Raw genomic sequence first — 11,327 nt, forward strand, 5'->3', positions numbered from 1 at the left:
GTAGGCACGTTACCATAATCGAATAAAATAATTCGAAGTGGTCTGTATTCTGTCGAAACTGCCAGACGCGGATCGCGATTTCGATCTTTTTGGATCTCATCAGCGCGTCGCAGGCAGCTCCGACAGAACACAGACCAACTTTTACCTGCTGTCTTAACAGTGCGTTTTAGAAAATACTACAAATGGCGCAGTAAACGCCATCTGTAGCACGATGCTACATTTTAGGATTACGTATGCTCCAACAAGGTCCACTTGTGTGGATATCTACTTGCTGAAAACGAATCCCGGCGTAGCCAACCTCAACGTGATAGGCACGTTAGCTTAATCGAATAAAATAATTCGAAGTGGTCTGTATTCTGTCGAAACTGCCAGACGCGGATCGCGATTTCGATCTTTTTGGATCTCATCAGCGCGTCGCAGGCAGCTCCGACAGAACACAGACCAACTTTTACCTGCTGTCTTAACAGCGCGTTTTAGAAAATACCACAAATGGCGCGGTAAACGCCATCTGTAGTACGATGCTACATTTTAGGATTACGTATGCTCCAACAAGGTCCATTTAAATATATGGATATCTACTTGCTGAAACGAATCCCGGCGTAGCTAACCTCAACGTGATAGGCACGTTACCATAATCGAATAAAATAATTCGAAGTGGTCTGTATTCTGTCGAAACTGCCAGACGCGGATCGCGATTTCGATCTTTTTGGATCTCATCAGCGCGTCGCAGACAGCTCCGACAGAACACAGACCAACTTTTACCTGCTGTCTTAACAGCGCGTTTTAGAAAATACCACAAATGGCGCGGTAAACGCCATCTGTAGTACGATGCTACATTTTAGGATTACGTATGCTCCAACAAGGTCCATTTAAATATATGGATATCTACTTGCTGAAACGAATCCCGGCGTAGCTAACCTCAACGTGATAGGCACCTTACCATAATTCGTTTCAGCAAGTAGATATCCATATATTTAAACGGACCTTGTTGGAACATACGTAATCCTAAAATGTAGCATCGTACTACAGATGGCGTTTACTGCGCCATTTGTGGTATTTTCTCGACAAAGAATGATTATGTAATAATTTCCTACGTATTTTTTCCAACGAAGTGTAAAATCAGTCAGTTAGGGTAAAAAAATCTTTTTATTTTAAAACCGATCATTGACGTTTCGCCTTTGTTATAAGTTTTTTCAAGGTTGGTAGTACTGTATTAACGTCAAAACTTACATATTCAAGGCGAAACGTTGGTGTTCGGTTTTACAATATAAACACCTTTTTTACCCTGTCTGGCTTTGATTCTACACTTCACTCATGGCAGAGGTAATAAAACTTTTACCCAAAATAATTAAATTTAAAATGGCATTCATGATTTCGTAATTTTAAGGAAAACCCTTGGTAATTTTTTGTTAAAAGCAAAACACGAACTCTTGAGCATAATTAAAGAAGAAAGTAACTTTGCAGAAAAAGGATCATCAACGTTACTGTCACACTTTGGTCGTCTAAGTTAAGTTATTTTTTAAGTTAAAAATGTACTCACTTCCTGCTTCTCGGAAGAAATTAATAAATTAAATCTGTAAAAGTTAAACGGCGCCTTCTTTTGAAATTTTTATTTAGACGCCTAATAACTTTGTACTTAACAAGCCTTCCGCAGAAGAGGTGAAAATATACAAGTACTACTCTTTTCTAAACTGCTAAACATTCTCGTAATACGAGGGGGCGTTTTTAAGTTTGCGGAATGGGGGTAAGAAGTGGAATTAAAAGTACGAATTTATTTCTTTCCGTTTCAATATATTCATCTGTTACCCTTATACATTTTTCCGATCTTTCAATTACCTTATGTATAACTTCTAAAAAAAAAAATGTTTTGTCATTGTCTGAAAAATACGCCGAAACTGCACCCTCCACTTATTCATCGCTTGAAAATTTCTTCCTCGAAGACTTTTTTTCAAGTTTGGAATTAAGTATTAACCGCTGGGAGCTAGGTCAGGTTGTAGGATGAATGAGCCAAAATTTCGAAACCCACCTGCTCCTGCAGGGTAGCCACCGCAACACGGCTCTCGTGAACAGGCGCGTTGGCATGCAGAAGCAGGACACCTTTGGTCAGTTTTCCTCTTCTTTTTTCTTTGACTGCTTCCTCTAATCGCTCTAGAATAGAAGTATAGTATTCTCCGGTTAAGGAGACACCTTTATCTTTATAATAGATCAACAGGATCCCTTTTGAGTCCCAAAAGACTGTCGTCATGATTTTCCCAGCCGACTGTGACACCTTAAACTTCTTGGGTGGTGGTGTGCCTTTTTTGTGCCACTGCAGAGAGTCCTGTTTGGACTCAGATTCATAATGATGAATCCAAATTTCGTCCCTAGTAACAATTCGGGTCAATACTCCATCGTTATCTTTATTACAGAGGTCCAAAAACGGAGTGAGCTTGATCGGCACCCATCTTGCGCTGACTTTAGTCATGCCAAGAAAATCGTGAAGAATTTTAAAGATGGTTATATCAGATACTCCTAACATTTCTACGAGCTGTTTCTTCTCAGGCTGGGCATCTATCAGTATCAATTTTTCGACATTTTGAATGATTTCCGGAGTGGTTACCTCGAACGGCCGGTCTGGCTGTGGGTCGTCTTCAAGTGAGTCCCTGCCTTGTTTAAAGAGGGTATGCCACTTGTAAACCATGATTTTACCTGGGCAACAGTCCCCGTAAACGGATGGCATATCTTTCAGTATGGTTTTAACTGATTTTCCTTGCTTGGTAAGGAACTTTATAACAGCGCGGTACTGGATTTTCACCATATTTTACAATTTGTTCCCGATTGGCTTGTTTGGTCAACGATAGTTCAAAGACTATTGACCTAATTACGATAAAAGTTGGCGTTTATACTAATAATGAATTGCTTAATTCGTAATGACTCGAGTACCTACCCTCACTAATGATCTACCTACCCATTCCGAAAACTTAAAAACGCACCCTCGTAAGTAAACAATTTTTGCTTTGTTTTACAAGTTTTTAATTTTAACATCAAACTTTTATTCTTATACCTCCAAATTTTAACGGAATTTTGAGGATGATGTTTAGTAGAAATGGCTTAAGGGGTTTCTTACCGAAATGGCGAAAGGAATCCTTATTATGGTTGACTATCAGGTTACTAAGTACTAATGTTACTAATTTGAAATTTTCAAACCGAGAAAAATACCTATCAAATATATAAAAAATAATGAAAAATATTAATTTTTATCTCAGTTAATTTCTGAAGATTGTCAACCATAATATGCGAAATGGTATTGTTTCGTTCAATAGATACACATGACAATATACATACGTTTTTGATATCGTGAGCTACGGAACTATCGGCGTGCGTGTCAAATTTACACGTTCCCGATATTTTTTGTTTCGTGTTAAACAGGGGATACATGTAGATTTATCAATTTTCGAATGCATAAACGGTTATCAGACATATGTAGATTACGACAGGAATAAATCATCGTTGATAAAGGACAGACTGGGCCTCTAGATCACTTTCCATCAATAAAGGCTCGGAAAATTACCCATTTATGTATAGAACGCGCAACACATGTCTGCTCCTAAATGTATATTATACTTACGTGGGTTTACTTTGACATACAAATGATTTACACGAACAGATGTATACACGTGTCATTTCAAACAAATCGCATGACATCTGACGTAGGACTCGGATGTCCACCACCCTTTACCCTTAACACGACGAAAACATGTGTCACATAAACATATGAATACGTTTGAGTGAGACGACTTCAAGTAGGTAAATTATGTACAATAAGGCAATTGCCCCCATTGCTGTATTTAAGAAATCAAATATATGATCAGTGAAAACCATCAAATTAATAATAATGCTTGAAATCAATTCGAACAACATCTCAACTAGGTCAATTTAGAATTGCAAAATTTCTTATCTGAAAGAGAGCAAACACTATCTACAGTCTATTTCAATTTGTTAGAATTGTGACCTTGAAGAAATCTGCGCGAAGATAGAAAGAATACACACTAGGCGTGAGCAAGACAGAAATAGTTGGAACAAGCTTGAACGGGCAGAGCTCTCGATGGGCGGGCTTAGAAGATCGGCTAGAAATGTACAGTACTAAACGAAAATGTTTAGCAATTTCTTAAAACAAACATGTATATAAATTAACAATAGAAAGCAAAGGAAAAGTTTTATAGGTGTATAGAACGTTAAGTTACTTCACTTGTAATTATTTTTGGCTAAATATGTTAAATTTTAACGAGACGGTTTAAATAATTTTGCAAATGGTACTGTACACTTTTGTCTAGTTCTCGCTCGGTGATCGGTGGAGAAATGAGCTCCGCAGACAAATATGATTGAATTTGGAGTTATGCTACGGCGCATCCTAATAAAAGGAAGGGGCATATCTCTAACTTGTTGAAACGAACAGTACTACCTTATTTAAGAGAAGAAAACTGAAAGGTTTATGAGTCATAATCATGCCCTCAATTTTCTTTCATTTGAAATTTGCCGTAGTTTCATTATTGCCCCGAATATTTATGGTATTTTTGTTGGATACTAGTTGCAATAAAGAATAAACAGTCTGAATAATTAACGCATACAGGTATACTGAATTCGTAACAGTTATAGCGCTGTATTATTCAACAAAACATCCCCCAGAAATAAACTTTATTATTGTAACAACAAGTACATTTGTTTGTTTTGCGCTTACGTTCAATTGTTTGCTACGTTTAACCGCCAACATCTGTATTTTTACCTTTTCGAGCGCCGTAAATTGTAGGGGAGTGAAACAAAGAACCGTTTTTCCAGCACCAGATTACTTCCATTGTAAAAGAGCACGCGAAATTAAAATTAACCAACGAACTTATTCTATCGGTATACCTGTTCTCGAATTGTCGTATTTTCCCTAAAAAAAGGTTCAATGCAAGGTACTTTTAAAACAAACAAACAAACGAAATGAACGATCAGATTTCAAAGAAATACAAAAAAGTCCGGAAGCTTAAGTTACTACAAAATTTGTGTCTTGATTATTCTTTGTTTTTATAATTACCCAGGATCAAATAAGTTCTTAATTAAGATAATGACATATTCAAGATGTTTCAAATTCAACGCCAACCAGTAGGATCTCCTAGAAATATAGACATTCCTTTTTGGTTTGACGTCATATTTGAAAAAAATCAAAATTTTGGATTCTCCTTATCACAAAATACTTGAGCTATAATTAGACTGAAGACTGATGACTGAGAACTGAGGAAAATTATACCATGACTGTCGGTTTTTATTGTCACGTAACAAGAACAGTTAATCAGATCGATTTACTAAATTCTTTTCAGACAAAAATAAAAGTTTCAGGTCCGTACTTTAAAGGTAATAAACGTTGCGGACAAAATCTGATCGCAACGGTACATGGATCTGAAAAAGTAGTTCTAATTTTAATTGAAATATTTTGAGTTTTTTTTTCTAATATCTCACAAAGCAAAAAGGACATTCTATCTTTCTAAGTAACTATTGGACACTTCGTTAGGTAACTTTGTCCCTATTTAAATGCCTTACGATTTACGAGAACTTCATGATAAGTAGTGTTGCCCAAATTCAGTCTTGGTCTTGCAGTCTTGGTCTTGTTCTTGCGTTTTTGCAAGACCAAGACCAAGACCAAGACCAGGTGTATTGGCGCAAGACCAAGACCAAGACTGGCTAAGTCTCGTCTTGTTCTTGCGTTTGGGCAACACTAATGATAAGCGTCGGATTTAAATCCAATATTTATTGTTTTAAAAATACACTCCCATATTTTCTTTCAGCAAGGACCTACCTATTGTACTGGTCTGAAAATTAATTATCTAGTTTAAAACTTTCTCCAAATTTAAAAATGTTAATTTCACATCTTTTTAAAAAATTCGACTTTATTGCTTCATCTACAACGCCTTCAACGCTTTTTTAAGTTAAATTAGAACTACGTAATAGGCTGGAAATTCTTTCTGCAAATTACTTACATTCATTAAGAACTGTCTGCAGAGTCACCCTAATGTCAAGGCCAAAAAAGTAGTAGCTCTGTGTAGCTAGCCTTTGGAGTACCAAAGCTATTTGTGTTTTGTATGAATTTTATTTTTTTCTTTGTTTATCGGTAATAACAATTTTATGACAACTTTTTACTCACGTTTGGATTATTTAGCAAAAATATATAATTTGATATTGATTTTAGGGATTAGTTATAAATTCTCAAATATCTCTGAGTTACCTGTAAAAAGAGTTCGATTTCGATTAAAAATTCTAAAAATACTTCCACTAGAAGCTCTCGTATTACTTTATGGTTATATTTTTTTTTATGGCGATTGTTGAAATGGTACCTCTATCTTAGGTCCGTCTCAATTATATCTCGCTCCTTTCGCAAGTGCCTTCAGGTTCGTATTTACTCATCTATTTGACTTGCTTTATTAACTTACTAGGTATAGACAATCAACATTGTAATGTAAATGGTGTTATTCTACTTAACCCTGTTATAAGTAAACCGTATCAATTCGTACATAACCATGCTCCTACTGTTGATCGTGGGGGTCAATATGTATGTAAATAAACACAACATCCATAGCCCATAAATATTCATGTACCTACACTGTCCAAGCGAATTACAAACTCCTTCAATATGTAAATCAATTACATTTGGCTGCTTGTAACCAAACACTCGTCTCGGTCCTCGACAACACCCCTACCAATTCAATTTAATTCGGAAACTGTAATATTAGAATTTGTTCCAATAAAGTCAACAACTTTGTTGGGGATATCCACAATAAATTGTCGCAGGCTGCCTATTAAACTCACCGCAATCAGACAATCTGATCATTAGGAGTACGAAATACATATCTGCTTTCTGACGAAGAGTTTCAACGGTAAATAAATAATTGAATGTTAACAAACGAAAAATATAATACAGATTTTATCGATTTTTTGTTAGTGACCCTTAAAGCACAAATTGTAAGAAACATAGTAACAACTATAGACGAAGTTTTGTTCATTTTCTAGCAGTATAATAGAAAATAATTTAATCGGTATTTTTGGTGAAGGCACATGACACGTAAAATAACAAAGTAAGGAAAGGACTATAAATGAAGTATGTAAAAGATTTAACATCTGCCTTGGTCCAAGTTTTTCTGTGGTTTCCTTGGATCACTTAGGCATACGCTGGGACAGTAATATTCCACAGATAATCTTTCATTCTCTTCTGTCTTTATTTCGTCCGTCTCAACTTTCTCACCCGAACCACCACCCACCCATTCACAGGATTCCTGAAAGAAGGCTCAAGAGGGCCTTCCGCCCTACTTTCCGGCGTAGTCTGAAGGGACTGCTCGCCCACCAGCATTACTGGCTGGTGGGAATGAAACACCCAAAAGTTTTAAAGTTTTTGATTTAACAAACAGTTTGACACTAAAAACGGCTCTCTTTAGAGATTCAGATTTTTTTCAAAGAGAAAAACTTGTTTGTTATGGATACAATTAACTATTTCCGCACTAAATCTTTCCGATATCCGGATATATTTTGGCAGTATCCAAACTCAGCTCTGATATTTAAAATAAATATGCATATAAACGCTTCTTATTTGTTACTTTTAAGTTCAATATTTTAAAAAGCACACGATCATAAATCGCGGACGTATAAGCATACAAATTCCAATACATGTACGTATTTTACGAACTAACATACTGACTTGTCACTGTCACTCATAAAGTTGAGAATATTAAAAAAACTTTTAAGAAGTTTACAATATCGTTTTCATAAAATTGAAAACAAAATAAGTTCCTAATATGTTATTCTATCGACGACTACTGTTTCAATTAAAACTGATAACTACTACAAAACAATTAGATATAAAAACGATATTATCCGATTTGTAATCAAACGAGTAGACGGCAATATCTCTCTAAATCTTTCTTGAATTTTCCGTTGCCTAAAGGAGTTAGGCTACCAAAACTTTCTCGTCAAAGTTTAGAAAGGCTATTTTTGAAGTCAATTAGGGAAACAGTCGTTCTTCAGTTGTATTGTTTGTCGGCAAAAAAATTAAGAAGTAAATACTTAATAAGTATCAACTTATTTCTTCCAAAACTTTTCATATAACTTTACAAGAAGCAATTATTCTGTCTGGTTATAAAAACATTGAAATAACAAATACATTTATTATCTTTTATATTTTAGTAAAACTTGAAATTATACTTAATGAAGAGAATAATTAAAAACGTGAATGAACGTATTTTTATATTTTCACGTGGAAATGAAAAGTTTACGGAAAGAAAAAAGTATCTAGTAACTTGCTTAATGGAAAACTTCTTACAGTTCGATATCTTAAACTTACAATTAGACAATCTAACAGTGGAGAGCTCGTTGGTAGTCTTGATCTAACCGACAGGTTTTCGCAGGACGAGGACCATTTTTATTGCGATTATTACTTCTAATACAGTAGAATTCGTTTATTGTGACTCCGCCGATATTGACCAACCGCATAATATGAAGTAATTGCGGTGTTAAGTTTGGTTTTCATATTAAATTCTGTATAGGAATGTTTGGATATAATGACTCCGTTTAAAATGACATATCGTTTATTACGACTGATTCTTAAGAAATCGGATCCTGCTATAGTGACCCAAATGATTAATAATACCATTTTCGTTCATTTTTCTGACCCTTCTTACGTATATTGATATTACAATTCATCGTTCTTTTTCTTTTTCTGTTAACAAATATACACAATTTGTAGTTTTTCACTCTATTAAACTAAATAACTAATCAAAATAGAAAGTAGTTTATTTTCTAAGACTATGCTTTGTATGACGCCCGCTTAGCATGTCATTATGAGCAGATTCTACTGAAAAATAATAGTCAGGACTACTCGACATCTACATATAACTTCAATTTTTGTTATAGATCACGATTTTGAGCAAATCATTATTTTCATAGTTCGATTAGATGAAAAATATACGTCTGCCTATTTCAGATGAATTAAACATAGCATGTGCCCAATAGGAACGTAAAAACCGTCTCGACGGCATATCTGACGATGATATCGCGCACTCTGTATTAAAAATTCTAATCTGGAGCTGCGGCCGTTATAAGAGTAGGAGTTTTGCAAATTAGATAGCGACGGATTTGCATGAAAGCCGAAAGCTGAGAGCCCGTAAATTGTTTACTTCATGCTTCCCCAAGCAATTACGTTTCACAATATGATTATAATTGTCCGCAATTACATCGTAAAATGCCAGAGAAACCGTGAAAAGCGATTGCTAAAACGCATTTGTAACAAAAGGAAAAGAAAATACACAAAAAGGAACGAAACGGTATTATCTAACAAAGCATCAGAATCGAATGCTTGTACAATTAGTGTTTACTAGATTTCACTCGCGTTGATGTCCTAAATATGTGTCACAGATCATGGACGATCACATAAAACTATTTTGCTATCCCTCGAGAACAGTATTTTTTCTGAATAAAAGGTACCCCATGTCATTTTCTTTACACCATTATAAAATTTCATGATGATCGGTTGAGTTATTAAGACGTAAAATGGTAGCAAACAAACCCACAATTACATTTACAATATTAGTTAGGATTACATTTAAAGTAGCAAATAATGATTGACAAACGCAATCCCTAATGTTTTACGGTTTGTATCTCTCACTTTCTTTTTTAAATTCAAGGAATATCATATATTGAGCAGATTTAGTGTGTCAGTATATAAATAACATAATAAATGTTTTTTCAGATTATTATATTATAAAAGACAGGAATTATCCAAAGAAATTAATTGCGAAAAAGAATAAGTAGGGTTGGATTTTCCCTTAATGCCACCCTAGGCACCGTAAAAAATTCCACCCCATTATCCATATATTGTACACAAAATGGCTATAAAAACCTAATTGTTCAAATTTTAAAAGTGATTGATTTCAGACCGATGTAAATGTCATCAAAATCAGTTGACCGAAGTTTCGAAGTTTATTTTCTTTGAAACGACATTCGAATTCGTGGTGGAATCGAAATTTGGTACTTAGTTATCTATTTATGCTTTACAAACGTTAACAAGGTGGATCATACCTTAGTCGGTTGATTCAATTCAAAATATATCTCCACCTAAATGTTAAAAACAAGTAATTTAAAACAATTATCGGATTTTTAGGCTATAAGAGCTCAATTACTTTTAAAGGCGTATGTTTTCGAGCGATTGGAGTTCGAAAATAACGAAAAATTTGAGGGACGGTCTGCAACTGTTTTTTAGATTTTTCTTTTAAATTAATGATATTCTTACATTTTTTTATATAAATACATATATAAATTTATTGTTTTTATCTTTTTTTTAAGAATTTTTGATAACGCAAAAAAAGTTTTCCTCAAGTCCCGCAATTTGCCGCCGTTGGAAATTTGCCGCCTTAGGCATTAACCCCTACTGCCCCTACTGTAAATCCAGCGCTGAGAATAAAAAGATATATTCAGCAAACCTGTTATCAAAAATGTTGAAAAAAATGTGATGAATTATGAGACACCTACCTACTAGTATTTCTGTGAAAGGTCTAAAATAAGCTATTCATAGCTAACTGCCCCTGTATTCACAAACATTTAATCGAATCAAGAGCTCATCTAACGCCTTTAAGATGAAGACTGCTATTCCTTATTTTACTTAAATGATAACATTTTCGTTCCTTGTTCCGCTTTTCTTCTCCCCTTTAACTAACGACACGTGAGTTGCAAATTGCCAGACAAGGCCCTTCTGCCACGTTCCACTGAAAACATTCTCCATTCCTATTTCTACCGACGACTTATTTTTAATTAGTCTACATTTAAAACAAGAACCGCGACAGGAATAAGAACTTCGGATCGCCATTGTTCCTTAAATTTAATTTCCGCGACTTTAATAATATTATTTTTGACAGGAACAACCTTTGGAAACGACCAAGTTAGACACGCATTCATTATTATTTAGCTTGAGTACCTACTTTCTTTAGTTAGATACATCTACCCTAAACTGTTTCAAGCTAGACTTGAGATTCAATAAGGATAATTAAGAAAATGGTAAGAGAATCAAGCAAATTCAGGATTAAAAAGTCTCAATCAAACCCTAGTTCGCTTTACTGTCTTGTAATGTGCGGCTAGATTATAAGATGTGCAAAATGGTTTTTTAAAAGTGTTTAAATACAAAATGCAAATACTTTTTTGATTTGTTGTTGCAAATGTAAAATACGAAATAGATTTCCCATTTGTATTTTAAATGCTAAATGCAAAATACTTTTTTGTAATAAATACTTTTCTGTAGTACACCTATTTAATTTTCTACATTTACTTAAGTA

This window comes from Agrilus planipennis, unplaced genomic scaffold, assembly GCF_000699045.2.
Source record: "Agrilus planipennis isolate EAB-ADULT unplaced genomic scaffold, Apla_2.0 scaffold17, whole genome shotgun sequence".
Classification (NCBI taxonomy): Eukaryota; Metazoa; Arthropoda; class Insecta; order Coleoptera; family Buprestidae; genus Agrilus; species Agrilus planipennis.